Source organism: Tursiops truncatus, chromosome 12, assembly GCF_011762595.2.
Source record: "Tursiops truncatus isolate mTurTru1 chromosome 12, mTurTru1.mat.Y, whole genome shotgun sequence".
Lineage (NCBI taxonomy): Eukaryota > Metazoa > Chordata > Mammalia > Artiodactyla > Delphinidae > Tursiops > Tursiops truncatus.
Window position 1 is genome coordinate 37,776,576 of NC_047045.1, and position 17,974 is coordinate 37,794,549.

A 17,974-nucleotide genomic window follows, 5' to 3' on the forward strand; every position below is an offset into this window, starting at 1 on the left:
AACAGTGAGGTATTGGCACAAAAACAGACACTTGGATCAATGGAACAGAATAGAGAGCCCAGAAATAAACCCACACACTTATGGTCAATTAATCTACAACAAAGGAGGCAAGAATATACAATGGAGAAAAGACAGTCTCTTCAACAAGTGGTGCTAGGAAAGCTGGACAGCTACATGTAAATCAATGAAATTAGAACATTCCCTCACAGGACTTCCCTGGTGGCGCAGTGGTTAAGAATCCGCCTGCCAATGCAGGGGACATGGGTTTGATCCCTGGTCTGGGAAGATCTCACATGCCGTGGAGCAACTAAGCCCGTGTGCCACAACTACTGAGCCCGTGTGCCACAACTACTGAGCCCGTGTGCCACAACTACTGAAGCCCTCACGCCTAGACCCCTGCTCTGCAATGAGAAGTCCATGCACCACAATGAAGAGTAGCCCCTGCTTGCTGCAACTAGAGAAAGTCCGCATGCAGCCAAATGCAGCCAAAAAATAAAGAATTTTTTTAAAAAGAACATTTCCTCACACCATATACAAAAATAAACTCAAAATGGTTTAAAGACCTAAATGTAAGACATGACACCATAAAACTCCTAGAAGAGAACATAGGGAAAACTCTTTGACATAAATCAGAGCAATATTTTCTTAGATCAATCCCCCAAGGCAAAAGAAATAAAAGCAAAATTAAATAGATCCTAATCAAATATAAAAGCATTTGCACAGCAAAGGAAGCCATCAACAAAACAAAAAGATAACCTACGGAATGGGAGAAAATATTTGCAAATGATGTGACCCACAAGGAGTTAATATCCAAAATATACAAACAGGTCATACAACTCAATATCAAAAAAACAAACAACCCAATCAAAAAATGGGCAGAAGACCTGAATAGACATTTCTTCAAAGAAGACATACAGATGACTAACAGGCACATAAAATGATGCTCAACATCACTAATTATTAGAGAAATATAAATCAGAATCACAATGAGGTATCATCTCACTCCAGTCAGAATAACTGTCATCAAAAAGTCTACAAACAGTAAATACGAGAGAGGATGTGGAGAAAAGGGACCCTCGTACACTATTGGTAGGAATGTAAATTGGTGCAGCCACTATGGAAAACAGTATGAAGGTTCCTCAAAAGACTAAAAATAGAACTACCATATGATCCAGCAATTCCACTCCTGAGTATATTATATAGTCAAAGAAAACAAAAACACTAATTCAAAAAGATACATGCCCCACAATGTTCACAGCATCATTATTTACAATAACCAAGACATGGAAGCAACCCAAGTGCCCATCAACAGACAATTGGCTTGTGAATACACACACACACACAGGAATATTACTCAGCCATAAAAAAGAATGAAATACTACTGTTTGCAGCAACATGGATGGACCTAGAGAATATTATGCTTAGTGAAATAAGTCAGACAGAGAAACACAAATACTACATGATATCACTTACATGTGGAATCTAAAAAATAATACAAACTACTATACATAAAATAGATAAGCAACAAGGATTTACCTATAGCACAGAGAATTATACCCAATATCTTATAACAATTTATAATGGACTATAACCTGCAAAAACACCCAAAAAACAAAAAACTGAATCGCAATGCTATACACCTGAAACTAGCACACTATTATAAATCAACTGTACTTCAATTTAAAAATTTAAAAATGCATCAAACTTTACACTTAAAATGGGTGAATTTATTGTATAGAAATTACATGTCAATAAAGCTGGTTTTAAGAAAAATAAATGTATCCCCCCTGAGGGCAAGTTTGTACTTAGAACAGTGCCTGGCCCATAGTAAGTGCCTACAATAAGTCATTGTTAAATGAATGGATGGATGAATGAATGTATATTATTCCCTTTCCCTACTGTTTTATACAATTGGCATAAAAAATTTTTAAATCAATGTGTAAAAAATGTGTTATGACTTGCCCTGGCATCCCATGAATGGGATTCAAATTTCTCTCAGTGAAACATGTAAACATAAGCCCCATGCATGTCCTTTGGAGAAACATGGTTCCAGCAAGAGCTCAGGAGAAGGCATTTCAGTGACATGAGACAGCAGTTCTGCTCGCCTTACGAATGGAGAGGGTGAGAAATAAAAGCTTCAGTGGGGTGGCTACTGGCACTTCTGAGGCCTGTCTGCCCAGAGGCTTCCTTCCTGGAGCTCCAGGCAGATCTGTGCTCTGAAGACACTGACAACACCCACCTCCATTCCTTAGCTGCAAACTCTTTGTTCCCACGGACCAGGCAGCTCAGGAGAAGCGGGGTGGAAGCTGCTGCCTAGACCACCACGTAAATGCCTGGGCATCGCTGCAGAGAGACTAGAAACAAGCACCTGCCCTGGCCTGAGATCCCCTTGACCAGAGGCATGGGTTGTCCTTGGTTCACAGGGACCTAGACCCAGAGTTAACCCTTGCGCAGCTGTCCAAGGTTAAGAGCCCTTTCTCTGTATGGAGACCTACACTTACAATCCCTACCAAGAACAAAAGAAAATTTAGAACTGGAAAGGGTCAGCTTGCTCATTAGTTCATTTTCAGATGAGGAAACTGAGGTCAGAAAGGATGAGAGACTTGGCTGGATTCTGACCAGACAGCTGGGCTAGATCTTTGTTTCTAGCCATAAGGACCAGCTACCAGCCGCCTCTTCTCTGAGCGCTCAGCCTCCCTGGTCAGTTTGTTCACCTTAAAGCGCTGCAGTGGGGACCGTGCTTCTCCTTTACAACCAAGCAGGGGTTAACCCAGTTTGCTTCGCCGGTTTTAGAGAATACTTGGTGAATCAAAATAATGGATCTCGGAATTCAAATTTTCTCTCAGATTTTATCACTGAACGAATGAAAAGAAGAAAAAGCGAAAGCAAATGGACTGATTTTCTGATCACACAACTCCTTTGGCTGGGAGACGGGAGACTCCCCACCGCTCTTCGAAGGTATCGTCTCCCTGGGAAGGTGCCCGCTTCTCTCCCATCTGTCCAGGCACACACAGAACACAACAAGTCTGCTCTCTGTATCTCTCAACACCACCTCTTTTCTTCTCGCACACCTGGTGCAGACTGTTGAATGAATAAACAGACAAGCTCATTGGAAAGTAGGTGGCATGGAATCCAGGATACGTTTTCCAAAGGAAACGACGTCATGAGAGGGTTTGGGTTTCCTGAGCCTGCCCACAAAGCCGAATCAATCTATCACACCACTGAAAGGCTACATATTTTAGTAGGAAATAAGGGGGAAAAGAAGTACAGTTACCATATTAATCATAAAATAAACAAACAAAAAACCTGAACAAGAAATGTTTGCTGGGGCGGATCTTACCCACACTGCTCAGCTCCACTTGGAAGATGAAGGGGGGCCGTCTCCCTCTTGAGTGATTATGCCTTGAAATTAGTGACTTTCTTTGCTAACAGCCGAATCTCTCTCTGACAGCTGCTCAGATCAACCAGGCATGCATTACTTTCATCTTTAATAAACAGGCACTCTGAAGTCAGTGGCTGGTCTCCATGGCAACCAGATCAAGTTTTTCCACTGATGTTAGAGGCAGAAAGGAAGAAGGGATAGATCACTTTTGCTGAGGCGCTGAACCCTGAGATGGCAGAGGAAGGCGGGTGTGGGGTACATGTACTATCCTCCACTTCTTTATGGGTCCCAGGAGAATGGGAAGTGACTGTCCTGATCAGCAATATAAGACACAAGGGAAAGGGTTCCTTGAGACAGCATAGCCCACATCAAGGCCTGCACTGCCAAGCACCTAAATGCAATTCAGTCCAACTTAAATCACATTCACTGTGTGTGCCTGGCCCTCTGCTACATGCTTCAGGGGTTACTTACAGTAGGAGGATATAGAAAAAGTGACCAGCAACTATGTTGAGGGGTGTGAGGTGCGTGGGGCAGGTTCCCAGAGAAGGTTCAGCCCCTGCCTCTCCCAGCCCAGAATGGCTGCAGCTCACAGCACCCTTCCCCATCAAACTCAGCCATACCTAGTCCTTGAGCTGTAGCTGGGATGACTAGCAGCTGGTCAGGCTGGAATGAATAGTTTGTTGATAGTTCACCGCTGCAGTGTCCATGGGCCTTTACCACCTGGGGCCCATGGAATTTCCACCTTCTCTGAGCTCTCCCTGGTGGGTCCACTTGGTCTGCATGACTGGGATCTGAGTCACTCTCCTGATCCAGGCTGGGGCCCTGACATTTTGCCTCGCTCTTGCCTGCCTCTTCTCTCAGGCTTTGGAATCAGAATTGTAGTTCCATATCCCCAGGTGGGGTCCTGCTCTAAGGAAGCTGGTTACCTGGAGCCACACGGAGAGACTTGTCCCTTAACTTCAGCTGTCGCCCCCTGCTGCAACCGTCTGCCTCTCTGCCCCAGCAGGAAGCTGGACCCTCCAGGTTACTGACTGATGCTTACGGGAACTAAGCTGTTAGTCTGCTGTTGGCCCCTGGAGACTGGACCTCGGGCCACTAGCACCCACTCACATTACCACCCCAAGGCCTGTCAGCTTCTGGTCCTAAGTTCCTCCTTTCCCCCCCAGACCAGGGCTGCTGCCAAAATACCAGAAAGCCTTACTCCTGAGCCTGAGTGGGCTATAATGGACGTGGTATTTGAGGTGAGTCTTGAAGGGCAGCCAGGATTTGGAAGGTAGAAGAGAGAACTTTCTGTCAGAACAAGGGTCCTGGATGAGAGTCGGAGGGTGAGGAGGCATGCCTTTATCCAAACCTCAATTAGGCAATCCCAACTTCCTGCGCCCACTCAGCAGGGAAGGGTGCGGGTCATCCCGGCTGGAGGGGTCAAGTCCTGCAGGGCACCTGTTTCAGGAACTCTCTCACAGCTTCTCCTGGAGTTGGGCCCCGTAAATACAGTTGATACCCTCCTAGGATTCTTCAAGTGGAACTAGACAGCCAGATTCTGTGAACAGGATTGCAACTAAAATTTACTAACACATTAACTCATTATTCACAAAATAGATGAGGGTGGAGGAACGAGAAGGGATGTGTCAAGAAAGGCACTTGTAAGCCATATTAAGAAGCTTGGACTTTTTAAAGAGATAATGTCAAGCTATTAGATAATTTTAATCTGGGGATTAATGTGATCAGATGAGGTTTTATGTTGTAGGCACAGTGGAGGGAGAGGCGAGCTCAGAGTCTGAGAGGAAGAAGCCAGGAGACAGCTCGCCCACCCAGCTGCTTCCCGAGGGGCACAGATTCACAGGCTGCAGGTGCCAAGGGCACAGTGGCCCTGGCTTCGGGGTCTCGTCCACTCACACCATCTACGTTTTCATTGAACTCTCTGCCGGGTTCCCTTCCCCTCTCCTTGCTCCTGCTGTGTCTTCTGTTTGTTCCCCATGGTGCTGCCCTGTACTCACTTTCTCCCGTGCTTTTTCACTTTCACCCTCACTTCAGCATCCTCTATCCTGGCCTCTCTTTTTCCTGCTTTCCGTCTGCATTCTCAATGCAGATGGAAAGCTGCTCGAGAGACCCACCCTCCCCACCAACTTTAAAGGAAAAGACTGACCCCAGGAGACAAACGCTTCCTCTGGGCTGTTGGAAACAAGCCAGTTGATTTTTCCATTACAGAAGCGGAACACCAAAGGCTGTTGACCACCCCAGTAGATCAGCAGAAATGGCTATTAGGAGTTTATTGCTCACTTCTACCCATTCAGTGTGGAATATGCTAGGAGCTTCCCTTGACCCTCCCTTGACCTGAAATACCTCCTCTACTGATGCCTGAAAGCCCACCATTGAACCGGTCATTCCTTTGTGTTAATCATTACTTTCTCCCAATGGTTTTCCTTTGAACATACAAATCCTCCTGGAAGGGGAAACATATTAGCTTCCTAATGCTTTGATGTAACAAAGCACAGAGGGGAAAAGTACAAAAGGTTTCCATTCTCTCCTGAACATCATACGTGCGACTGGGGATACATCTAATTTGACTGGATGCAGAATTAACAAAACATTTAAATTATGGAACTGCTGATGTCCATGTGATCATTTTCTTCTTTTACCTTTTCTTTTTATCTTTTTCGCTGAAGTATAACACATACAATAAAGCATACAAGTCTTAAGTGTACAGCTTAATGGATTTTTACATATTTACACACCCATGTAACTACCACCTAGATTAAATATATTTCCAGCACTCCAGAAGGCTCCCTGTGCCTCTTCCTAGTCAATATTCCCACAAAGATAATCACTGTTCTGACTTCTATTACCATAGATTAGTTCTGCCTGTCTTCAACTTTATGTAAATTGAGTCATGTGAACTCTTAGCTTTTGGCTCAATACAATTTTTCTGAGATTCATACACATTCTTACATGTATGAGTCATCCGTCTTTTCTATTGGTGCTTAGTATTCCACTGTATGAATATACTACAATTTCTTTATTTTTCTGTTAATGAACACTTAGGTTGTTTCTAGTTTCTGGCTATTATGAATAAAGTAGCTATGAACATTCTTTTTTTTTTTTTTTTTTGCGGTACGCGGGCCTCTCACTGTTGGGGCCTCTCCCGTTGCGGAGCACAGGCTCCGGACGCGCAGGCTCAGCGGCCGTGGCTCACGGGCCCAGCCGCTCCGCGGCATGTGGGATCTTCCCGGACCGGGGCACGAACCCGCGTCCCCTGCATCGGCAGGCGGACTCTCAACCACTGCGCCACCAGGGAAGCCCCTATGAACATTCTTATACAAGTTTTTTTGTAAACATATGCACTAATTTTTCTTCGATATATATCTAGAAGTGGGATTGTTAGGTCAAAGAGTAGGCATATATTTAACTTTATTAGAAACTGTCAAACAGATTTCCAAAAGTGACTGTATCATTTTGCATTCCCACCAGCAAATATATTAGAGCTGCAGTTGCTCTGCATCCTTGCAAACACTGGGTGTTGTCAGTCTTTTTAATTTTAGCTATTCTGGTAGAGAAATATTTGTGATATGTTTGCCTGAGACAGGTGGATTCCTGAGCTGGGAGTTCTGAGCAGGAGAATGGAGCCCTCCTATCAGTGATAGCTATGGGAGCGGAGTCCTGATGAATTTTGTTGTTTGTTTGAATAACAAGAAACTGTAAGGGCTAGAAAGCTAGAGGAATATTTTCTGTTAGTACCAGCTTTAAAAAACCAATCCTGGAGGCTGTGTCACCAGTGGAAGAAAGAGCTCATTTAGGCTAATTCTAGAATACTCTAGACAGCGTAGATGTGAAGCTAACATTGCAGACCCACCTGGGATGGTCTAGCCAGAAAGGGATCTTGTACCAGAATTCTTGGTTGCAAGCAACAGAAACCAGTTCAAGCTAAGATAACCAAGTGGGAATGGATTAAAAGCCATCTGGGTACTCACAGAATGGATAGGAGTGTCAAGGGCCAGGCTTGAGATGGGCAGGAATCGAGGAGGGTCTAAGAGGTCAGGAGCAGACACGTCAGCCTACTCAGCATGGCTTCCTGCCAACTCCAGGTTAAAGTTCCAGAAGAGCTCATCAGATTCGCTGGCTTAGACCATATGTCCACCCTCGGGGCTGGGAGAGGCAGAAGCAGGTCTCTCCTAGAGTTTCCATAGTGGGGTAGGCACCTGGGTTTATACCCCACTACGACTGCATGCGTGGGGAGGAGGTGATTCCCTAAAAGAAATCAGATGCCGTCAGGGACGGGGGGAAAGGATGTCGTGTAGCCCAGGAAATACTACACGTTCACCACAGCCCTGACTTCAACAGCATTCCTTTCACACCAGGATGTTAATCAGGAAAGAAGTGGTGAAAGAACACTGGCCTGGGCCTACAGGGTGGGGAGGGAAAGGGAATTTGACAGGACAATAAAACCTGATTTGCTAACCTGTTTTCCAATGGACTTGAATAAGATGAGATCAAATGACTCACAGTTTGCTAAACTGTCTGTCATTTTCAGCAAGTCTGAGTCACTCCATGATCCCTTTACCGTGCAGTCAACCCTGGCTGAGGGAGTCCTGGGTGGATGTGAAGGGTGGGGACTGCAGAAACTAAGAAGAGAAGATCACCCGGACGGCACTCCTTTTCAAGTCCTCATCTCACAGGCTCTACAAACATAGTGTCTAGGGCCCGTGAGCTTCTCAGGGCCTTAGGAAACATCTGAGAGTCGGGGGGAAATTACAGGTGCCAAAATACATAAAGAAAAATCGCAAATTAAAAAATTTTTAAGTGCTCAATCAGCATTTAGCTACCCTTTTCCCCCTCTTTTGTGACACTCCTACCCCCAGCTCAGAGTTCCCCAACCTTCAGCCTATGGTGCGTTGTTCCTAATTACAAAGCCACCAGCAAATGAGAGTAAGCAAGAGAGAGCAGAGGCAGGTGACGTGGCTTCTCCACAACAGGTGACCACATCTTGGTCTTCATCTGAAACTAAGAGTCCAATCAACTCCAAAAAGAAGGAAAAATGACTAAAGCTTTAACCTTAAGTTCAGAGACCTAGTTTCTGAATCCCTCTGCTCAATGGAATTAACTCAACATGGCTTTACATCCAGGAAAGATTTTGAAAATGTCTTTGAGTTACCTGAAATTGGGCCAGAGGTCACACCCAGGCTGGACTTTTGGAGCGTGCATTTTCTCACAATGGTAAGAACACAGGTCTGGGCGTCAGAAGACCCAAGTATCATCCAGGCTGTCATGAACTCGCTATATGACCTCAGACAAGTCACAGCCTTTTTTCTCCTCTTTCCTCTTTTGTAAAATGAAAGGAGTTGACTGAATGAGCACTGACGTTTGTTCAAGTCCTGTGATCACTTAAACTCTTAAGTGGATTCCTAAAGCAAAGAAAGAAACCACATTAGCCTCGCTGACACGTCTTCCGTTATGCTCCACAAAAGACCAAACGATATAATAAAAAGCATCTCTGTCCCCCAAACCATGCTTAATCTCCAAGTTATGCAGCCTGTGATTAGTAGAACCTATTTCGCCGTAACTGAGTGGGGTAGTTCTAGGAAAAGATTATACCGAATTTCACTAAATATGCATTCATTCGGTTAACCAGACCACTAGGGCTAACATACTGTACCGATTACCTAATATGAGTACCATCAACGTTCTTCCATTTTCGGTGAATTGGCTTTTTAGCCATCAGGCTAGAGCTCACTATAATTTATTTTCTTTGTGGTAGCAGCAAGCATGTCTAAATTAGTTAAATTACTTAAATATGTGGTTGCTTGAAGGCTCAAAAATTCCTGACCGCTCCTTCCAAGGAAACATCAACCCACAACATGTGGAATAAACCTCCATTTTCATGTCTTTGTTTCACTTGGGGTTCTTCTGAATGACTTCATTTTTGTTGCTGTTGCTAAATCAACTTAAACTGGGGACCTGACTAAACACTCCGAGAGTTGTGCTTTTGACCAAACACCTTCCTTCATTTTCCTCCCCTGACCCCCACTGGGCAACATAACTGTGATCAATTACAAATTGCTGGATGGCGAGCTCTTCATTGTGTCCACAGCAAGATAAATGACTTCCTTGCCTAAACAACCTCTCGTGGATTAAGATTCTGACCTCCTCTCATTCTCCACCCTTCTCAGAGGAGGCCAGTCCAAGCCAGGCTGCCGAGCCACGTGGACGTAATTAGAGCAGTTTGAAAAATGTGCAAACACGGTATTAGCAACGTGTTTAAACAGCACCATTCCCTGAGGTGTTCATAATCCTTTAAAGTTATGACATAATTACTCCTTCCGGCATCACTCTAACATGTATACAGCACAGCAAGAATTATATTTGTCAAGGAACATGACAGTTATGAATAAATAAAAATTATTTCTCAGATCACACACAGCATTGGTCTTTATTTATGGGATCTAGGTATCCCCTGTCTCTTTCAAAAGGATCTGAGGCATCTGACAAACTAATGTTATAGCATAACTCTAACAAAATAGGAATGAAACCACGATGGGAGGTAGGAAAGCTCTACCCAACAAGACAAGAAGCCTTAAAGGGAAGTGTGACAGATTTGATCTCACAGAAATCTAAAAGTTTTAGGTTGCAAAGGTCAAGCAGCAGGGCAACAGGTAAGGGGTTAACACCACAATATCAACTGTATAAAAATGCCTAAAAATCAATAAAAGAACAATCACTCAAGTGTGTATTTTGTGTAAAGAATGTGAAGATTAGGCCAGAAGAAGAAATACAAATAATCAAAAATCTTGGGGAAAAAAATGCTTGAACTCTAGTTCCTACAGAAGGAGTTTCAAATTAAAACAAGATGACAGTTTGCACCTACTCAATGGCAAAAATAAAAATAGAAAGAGGTATAGCATACAGTATTATATGGCCATTTTGGTTGTTTTAACTTTTTTCCCAGTGCAAACAATGCTGTAATGAACATCCTGGTACATGTATCTTTTAGCAAGTACACAAATATTTCTATAAGATAGGTTCCTAGAAGCAAAATTGAGTTAAAATGTATATGCATTTAAAAAAATGATAAACACTGCCCATTTACTCTCCTAAAATATTGTTCTGCTTTACACTTATACCTGCAGCATGAGTGTGCCCATTTCCCCTAAACATGCAATCACCATACAACCCAGCAATTATACTTATGGACATTTATCCCACAGAAATATAAACTCATGTTCACACAGAAATTGTCATGAATGTTCAAAACAACTTTATTCATAACAGTCAAAAACTGGAAACAATCCAGCTGTCCTTCTGTGGTTGAGTGGTTAAACCAACTGGTACGTCCACATCATGGATACTGCTCAGCAAGAAAAAATATGATACACACAACAACTTGGATGAATCCCCAGGGAGTTATGCTAAATGAAAAAGCCAATTCCCAAAGGTTATAAACTATATGATTACATTTATAGAACATATCTGAAATGACCAAAGGATATAAATGGAGAACAGATGAGTGCTTGTCAGGAGTTAGGAGTGAGGGAAGGTGCAGGAGGGCAGGGGGGTGGGTATAAAAGGGCAACACAAGGATCCTCATGGTGACGGAACTGCTCGTACCTTGACTGTGATGGTTCACACAGGAAACTGCACATGTGATAAAACTGCATAGAACACACACACACCCGCACACATACACACACCCAAATGAGTACAAGTAAATCTAGGGATGTCCGAATAAGATTGACGAATTGTATCAATATCAATATCCTAGTTGTGATACTGTACTATAATTTTGCAAGATGTTACATCGGAGGAAACTTGCTACAGGGCATATGGGATCTCCCTGTACTATTTCTTACAACTGCCTGTGAATCTACTATTATCTCAAAACATGAAGTTTAATTTTAAAAAGCTATAAGGTGGATCTATATGATGTAATATGAGATCTGTGATATACTGTTGAGTGAGAAAAGCATGTCACAAAATAATGGGTACGGTATTATCCTATTTGTGATAAACAAACAAAGCCATATATCGGCTTGTGTGCGCATGTGAGTAAATAGAACATTTAACACTGCTTACCTCTGAGGAAGGAAGGGAAAAAGGGAGTCCATTTTTAGTCCGTATTTAGTCTGTATTGGTGCAGTGCTTTACAGCCAACATGTCTGACTTTTGTGATTTAAGTTTTTTTTTTTTTTGCGGTACGCAGGCCTCTCACCGTCGTGGCCTCTCCCGTTGCGGAGCACAGGCTCTGGACGCGCAGGCTCAGCGGCCATGGCCCACGGGCCCAGCCGCTCCGCGGCATGTGGGATCTTCCTGGACTGGGGCACGAACCCGTGTCCCCTGCATCGGCAGGCGGACTCTCAACCACTGCGCCACCAGGGAAGCCCTGATTTAAGCATTTTTTTTTTAAGCATTTTTTTAATTGTACGGAGAGATTAAATATACCAACATGAGGGTTAACCAACTGCTCTAGAGTATAAGCTGTATCTCCTCAAGCAAACTGGGCCCAAGGAGGTGCTCACTGGAAGGGCAAGTTTCAGTGAAGGCAACGAAGCACAGGAGCCTGAGAGACGAACGGAAGGATGTAGAAAGGGGAGTGGTCTGCAGCGGAGCAGGCATTGAGCGAAGGGTTGAGTGAGGGAGGAGCATCCTGGGAAGAAACGCAGAGCCGAGAGTAAGAGGGAAGCTGGAGAGCGACGCTTTCGGGGTTTCCCAGTGGGGACAGGAATAAAATATTGCTTTTGGTTTAATATTTGGGGTAGGGCATTTATCATTTATCAGGGAGGTGGTGGCACTGCCATCATAACCCTCAGGGAACCACCATGAGGAGCATTCCATTTCCTGAGGACATCTCCTCGAACGATCCATTCTGGGACAGGGGATCGCGTTGGACTGTGGTCTCACTGGACCCCTTGTTAGTTCAGGTCAAGGCTCTATCATCTGATCTCAATAGCCATTCCTCTAATGAACCCAGATGGCATTTCTGATCTAGGGATCAGCATAAGCTCAATAACAACCCCCCAAGGAGATGGATAGTACACTTTCCCCAGTACTCAGTCATCCTGATAAATGGTCACTTGTCCCTCTAGGCTTGAGGTAAGTTGCAGGGTCCTTTCTCAAAAGGTTCTTGGTCTGCAAACTGGCTTAGGTCTGGGAACTGGATAAGAAGCTATATATTCCCAATATGATGATGCAAGTTTGGTCTCTGCCCAGCAGAGCTAGAATTTTTCTCCCTACATTTGTAAGGAAGTAACTTAGTACACTGCCCATCCAGTTCATTTTAGGTGATCAATTAGCCATTGATTGCCACAGATCCCTGCATATAAAATTCTATTTCTCCATCCCTGTGGCTTATTAAGGTAATTGCATTTACCTTCTCTCTGATGGAAACCAGAGACCACAGAAACCAATTTCATTGCCACATCAGCACTGTAATTTCTTTTTTTTTTAACATTTTTTTGATGTGGACCATTTTTAAAGTCTTTGTTGAATTTGTTACAATTTTGCTTCTGTTCTATGTTTTGGTTTTTTGGCCACGAGGCGTCTGGGATCTTAACTCCCCGACCAGGGATCGAACCCGCACCCCCTGCATTGGAAGGCAAAGTCTTAACCACTGGACTGTCAGGGAAGTCCTCTGTTATTTCCGATCTTCAGAGAGCCACCTCAGAACTCTTCAATGATTCTGGTGCCCTTTACCAATGCATTTTTTCCTTCCTCGGTGGGTCCTCCCAGGGCATTTTTTAAAGATTAACTAATTTATTTATTTTTGGCTGCATTGGGTCTTCGCTGCTGCACGTGGGCTTTCTCTAGTTGCGGTGAGCAGGGGCCACTCCTCGCTGCAGTGTGTGGGCCTCTCCCACTGTGGAGCATGGGCTCTAGGTGTGCGGGCCCCAGCAGCTGTGGTGCGTGGGCTCAGCAGTTGTGGCTCGCAGGCTCTAGAGCGCAGGGTCAGTAGTGGTGGCGCATGGGCTTAGTTGCTCTGCGGCATGTGGGATCCTCCCGGGCACGAACCCATGTCCCCTGCCTCGGCAGGCGGACTCTCAACCACTGCGCCACCAGGGAAGCCCCTGATTCATTTTTGAAAGAGCAAATGCCCAAGCCTCAGCTCCAGAGTTTCTAATTCTGTAAATCTGGGATAAGATTTAAAAATTTCCATTTCTGTAATACATTCCCAGTTGATGTTGATGGTCCCAGGTGATGTGGTCACCACTCTGTTTGAACCACTGTTCTACATTATGCCAGAGAATTTACAGAACTTTGACCTAAAGAACCACAGACCATCATAGACTCCAGGCTCTAATATCCAATCCAACATACTATTCACGCCGCTCCCTGGCGCTTGAGCCAACCCTGAGTCCTAGGTGCTATCCCGTGTCAATGCATTCAGCCTGATGGAGTCTCACTATCTTCCCCCAACACCCTTACAGTCTCCTCCCACATATGATCTTCCCACTCCTCCAGATACCACGTGTCAAGATCTTGTAACTCTCTTGGTGGGTAGACTATTTTACCCTGGAGCAGGACTTTTCTATTTCTCCTTATGGGCTATATTGAGCTCTAACTCTTCTTACAGAGCTGGAGGCAGAGAAGAGAGAGTGCGGGCCCGAGAATAAGCAGCAGCTCTCGAGGCAACTGCTCCATGTATAGTCACTGAAAACACTGTTTTGCAGAAACAAGGCTCAGGGACATTTAGAGCTCAAAGTTTTCAGCCTTATCCATGTCCCACCAGTGCCTTACACTAGCATTAGAGACCTAGAAAGGCTGAACTTTTCATTGGCACTTTAACTCTGCAACCCTTGCAATGAGACCCAGGGCTTGGCTGTTCGCGGTAAGAACTTCAGGACAAGAGATTTCTTCAAGTTTGCCATGGAGGTTCGATTCTCCACAAGTGTTCTTAAATATATTATATATATTATATATATATGTACATATATATATTCATACTCTTATCTTTTTTGCCTATATATGCACTTTGGAGCTGTAAGAAAAACGTAGATGACTCTATAATCTGTAAAATCACTTCCTTCAGAGCAGCTAAGTGCCACAGCCTCTCGATCTCCCCATGTCTTGCACTCCCCTTACTCTTCATGCCATGCTATGACCGCTGATCATCTGAATGATTGTGATACTACTGCATGCAAGGATGATGAGCGTCCATTTCCATCCTTTAAACCTCCGCATTCTCCCAAGGTTATCGTTCAGCTCCTCGAACATGACCAACCCAATCCCAGAAGCACATTATGAGGATCTATTTCTTGGTGCAACTTCTAATATCAATGACTCTATCAGCCGAGTACCAGAAAGAAACAGCAGGTGTTCAAATGAGGATAATTTCAAGAGGGAACTATTTACAATGGTGTAGACAGAATATAGGGAAATCACAAGAGAGAAAGCAATAACCAGGAGCTGGTAGCAGCTGAGCAGAACTGCCCTAGACTTGAGGAGGAGGGTCATGCAGAGACGCCCCATTAAGAGAAGCAGCGACCTTCAGTTAAGGGAATCAGGCAGCTCCTGGCAACCTCACAGACAGGGAGCTAAGGGAGTGAACACCTTGACCTCACTCTCTCCCCAGTTCCCAACCTCTCCCCAGGGATCCCCAGTGGCCAAACCCAAGTGGAAGTCAGAGGTAAGGGAGCCAGTGGATATAGTCAACTAAATCAGCCTCCTGGGTTGTGAAAGTGGATCTGGAGAGGAAAATGCAAGATCTCTGGCATGATGGGAAAGGCCGTGAGTTTAGTTCTAAACAAATGTGTTTGTGTCATCTAAGCATAGATGTAAAGCAGGTAGTCAAGAAGCTCTGGAGATTGGAGAAAAGTCTGAGCTGTTGTACAAATTTGAGAGGATAGAGATGAGGCCGTGAAGGTGGGTGAGATGACTTAGGCAGACAGTGTAGAGTGAGAAAAGTAGAGGATCCAGGGTTGAACCTGAGCAGTTCCAATGTTTAAAGGTCAATTAGAAGAGGAAAATCTGCACAGGGACAGAGAGATAGAGCCATAGAAGTGGGAGAAAAACCAGGAGAGTATATGGCAGCTTAGATACCAAGAAAAATAGTTTTTCCCAAAGAAGGAAGGTTAAATTGGCTACAGTCTACTGAGAGGTCAAATACTGTGAAAATTCCGCAGTGTCCATGAGATGTAGGGGTGTAGAGGCCACTGGATACTGTGATAAAAATAGTTTTAACAGAGAAGTAGGGGAGGATGCCAGCTGAACCGGGCTGATGGGTAAACAGGTGCTGAATGAGGGCAAACAATGACTGTGCACAGCTCTCCCAAGCAGTTTGGGTGTGAAGGGGAGGAGAGGAAAAGCGTAGAACCAGGAAGGAAATTGGGGGTCTGGGAGCGGGATTTTTTAAGAATAGGAGTGACTAGAGCACGTTTAGATGCTGATGAAAAGAATCCATTAGAGGGGAACTGATCAAGGCTAGAAAAGGTGAGATGGTTGGTAACACACATTTTCTGAGAAGGTTGGAATCCATGGCCTTGGGAAGGGAACTGACCTTTCAAGGAGGAGGGACATCACTTCCATTTTGTCAGGAGGGAGGTGCAGAGAATGGGCTCAGGAGCTAGTACAGGTGCAGGCTGGGTTATGGGTGCAGGTGGCAGGAAGTGAGATAATTCCCACCTGAGGGCCTCTATTTCTTCTGTGAAGTAGGAACAAAGACACCTGGCACTAGAGAGGGATGAGATGGGGACTAAAGGCTTGAAGAGGAAAGTTTGAAATGGTTGTTCAGAGACTGAAAGGTGAGTGGACAAGAGGACAGTGGGATTCCTCAGGGGTGGAGGTGATAATGAAGAAGACTCTGCTAGGCTGGGGGGTTCTTCTCGAGTCGTGCTTTTCTGCCTAGGCAGAGATGTGAAAAGGGCTATGGTTGAGTTCTTCTAGGACTGACTTTTTCCCCAGGTAAAAGTGATAAAAGGACAAAATAGACCAGTAAGTTTTCGGTGTTGGTGAGATAGTGATTGACATAATGGACCATGTATCTAACGTGGCTTCAAAGGGAAACAGATAGAGTGGGTTGATGGATAAGGAAAAGTAGAGGGGCCAGGAGGCTAAGGGCCTCAGTAGGGTTGGGGCACAGACTAGGTGAGCAAGCAGACTAGACTAGAATGAGAGGGGATTGTGAACAGAGGGGAGTTTTGACAGATGACAAAGTCCACAGTGTGACAGAGAAGTAGGTGCTGGAGGTGGCAGGGTAGATTAAGGAACTGGGAGGCCAGAGTACGGACTGGGTCATCCGTGGGTACCCTCACGTCTTCCAGGAATATGGCAGAGTTGAGGTGTGAGGGAATAGTGTGCGTTAGGAGGCAAAGTTCTCAGGGAAGCAGAGGGAGTGTTCCAGCGGCCAGTGGCTGTCAACGACACCAGCACTTCAGAGAGCAGCCATTTTTACAGGAATGTTTGGACTCTGCTCCAGGGAATGAGGAGCGGGCTATTCCCACCCGTCATCCTGGGGGTGTGGGCTGCGGAAGAATACTTCAGAGAGCTGCAAAAGAAGTGATACCCTCTGGGTAGAGCTGAGTTTCAACTCAGGCCAGGAGACAGAGGTTCTCCAGGGGGCCGATGCAAGCAGAGACAGCAGAAGTGACCAGGGATGAAGGAGGAGGCTTCAACTTGAGTACGTTTGGGTCACGGATTGTAAAAAAAAAAAAAAAAAAAAAAAAGGTGCCATTAGGAAGATTCGAAATAAGTATAGAATCTATAATAAGTCCAGAAAGCATTATACTGCTTTTCAAAGACAGACACATATGCCAGCCCCAGTTGTCCTTCACTTTCAACAGTGACCCGCTGTGTGTGTGGTCTGACTCGGGAACAATGCCTAACCAGCAGTATTTTCTCCACGCTCAGGGCTGTCCTTGGGCTTCCTTGTTTCCAGCTGTTTTTTGCTGAGTCTGGCATGAGTTTTACCTTTGTCTCCATATTGCCTAGTTTACCAAACTCCTTGGTTAGGAGATTCTTAAAAAGAATCCTCCCACCAAGGACTGTTTAGGCCAGTTTTCTCTAGGGTTTCTGTCTGCCTCTCACCACATCTTTCGGCCTTGTCACATCCTTTGCTCTTGTCCTCCAAAGATTTCTCTGTGCTGTTCTACCCCCACTTCACTTCTGCGTGGGTATCCATCCTCTGTCTTTACCCATTTTCAGCACATCTAGGGCAATGAATGGGGTTACGGGGCAGCCAGGGTGCCTCTAAGATCGCCAGGTGGATGACAGTGTAACTGATGTCTGTTCTCAATAAAAAAGATGACATGAGAGTAAACTTTCAGGATTTTTTAGCTGCACCATAGATGGCTAAACAAACGCTGCAGGTATCACTAAGCAAAATAAAAGTCAATGTGTAAACGGTGAAACTGAACTCACCAATTTTCCCCTTGACTTTCCCAATAAGCTTTTTTCCTTTCCGTTTGACTTGGTTACTAATTCTTCGTAGGCAGGCTGTGACCTCCTCTTGACAAACAGATCGCCAGTGTATGCTGTTGTTTTTTCTCATTCCTAAGGATACTCACGCACCATGGTGAACACGCCAACTCAGTATCTAATCACATGTGAAAGACGCACTAAACAAACTGGTTTCTTTATGCAACAGGATGACTTAGAGCAGTCACATAACAA

General features: G+C 44.7%; 1 protein-coding gene across 1 annotated transcript in view; it reads right to left on the reverse strand.

Annotated features, from left to right (window-relative positions):
- LOC101321093 (uncharacterized) overlaps positions 1-17,974 on the reverse strand; it is a 265,172-nt gene that overhangs the window by 33,263 nt on the left and 213,935 nt on the right. Inside the window, 1 exon segment of the mRNA XM_073789307.1 lies at positions 7,351-8,781. The gene's annotated coding sequence lies outside the window, so the exon portion shown is untranslated.